The following is a 1,113-nucleotide window of genomic DNA, read 5'->3' as shown; positions in this document are numbered from 1 at the left end:
GAGAATGCACATCTATGGCAAAGGTAGCTGCAGTTTTCTGCCCCTGTACTAATATCCAGAAGTTTCTAGACAAAAATACACAATAATGATCCTGATTAAAAGTTATTTTAAATTCTTTAACAAATTCTTGATATATCAACCCAGAAAAAGGAAAACTCTGGAAACAGGATTCAGCCCATCTCAAAGCTCTGGCAGATAATAATCCCACAATAAATGAGATCTTAGTCTGATCATTGGGAAAGTCTACATGGGAGGAATTAAACATTATGGAGGAACGTAGGAGGAGCCCTGGACAACTACACCTAACTCACCTGCCTATCCTGACTATTGGTTACAGTAAACAAGTTAGCCATGGTTACTGAGATCAGACATACCTGGATTAAGAAGTCCGTCCAGTAGAAAGACAGGAAATAAAAGAGCTGCCTTTAGTACAGGAAGTAGGAGAGTTGTGCATAGAGCCCATTAGTAGATCCTCCTCTTCTAAGCCACTATACTGAAAACCTCAAATCTCTGGAGATTTCTAACATTCCAGAGATTTATCATAACCTTCATAGGGTCTTAAGTAAAGACTTACCCTTTCTCTTTCTCCTCATTGCCCTCACCACTGGGCCATCAACCTCCCTTCAGGCACTCCTTTAGAGATCTCTAGCTCCACTGCTTCTCTGTGCGTTCTAGTGCTCCTTTTACTCTGTTCTCTCATCTCCAGGTTAGCAAGTTCTTAAAACTGTGGTTTCCATTCAGCTAAGTTCCTTCCTCAAAGCTCACCTGCAACCACCTTCAGCTAAAACGCTGGTTCCAAGCCTAAGCTTCCTGCTTGCCATTCTCCTCAACACATTCTCTTCAACCACAACATGAATCACTAGCAAGCTTTCTCCTCCTGATCCCAAGCTGTCGCCTTAACCAAAACCGCCATTTCCTCAATGTCTTGATTATTGTTTCTCTTTTGAAAATAAACCTTTCAACTTTTCTCCTATCTAATGAGTGTGTTGTGCCTTTGGTGCAAATTAATACATAAAGCCCTTGTCACACCTTGACGATTTAGCCAGCGTATGCCTGATGCACGAAAAATCTGGGAAAAACTCTGGCATACATTGGATAAGTTATGGGTACATT

This window comes from Cyprinodon variegatus, unplaced genomic scaffold, assembly GCF_000732505.1.
Source record: "Cyprinodon variegatus isolate N-32 unplaced genomic scaffold, C_variegatus-1.0 Scaffold880, whole genome shotgun sequence".
In the NCBI taxonomy this organism is placed as follows: domain Eukaryota; kingdom Metazoa; phylum Chordata; class Actinopteri; order Cyprinodontiformes; family Cyprinodontidae; genus Cyprinodon; species Cyprinodon variegatus.
Note: the sequence above shows the minus strand (reverse complement) of the source record.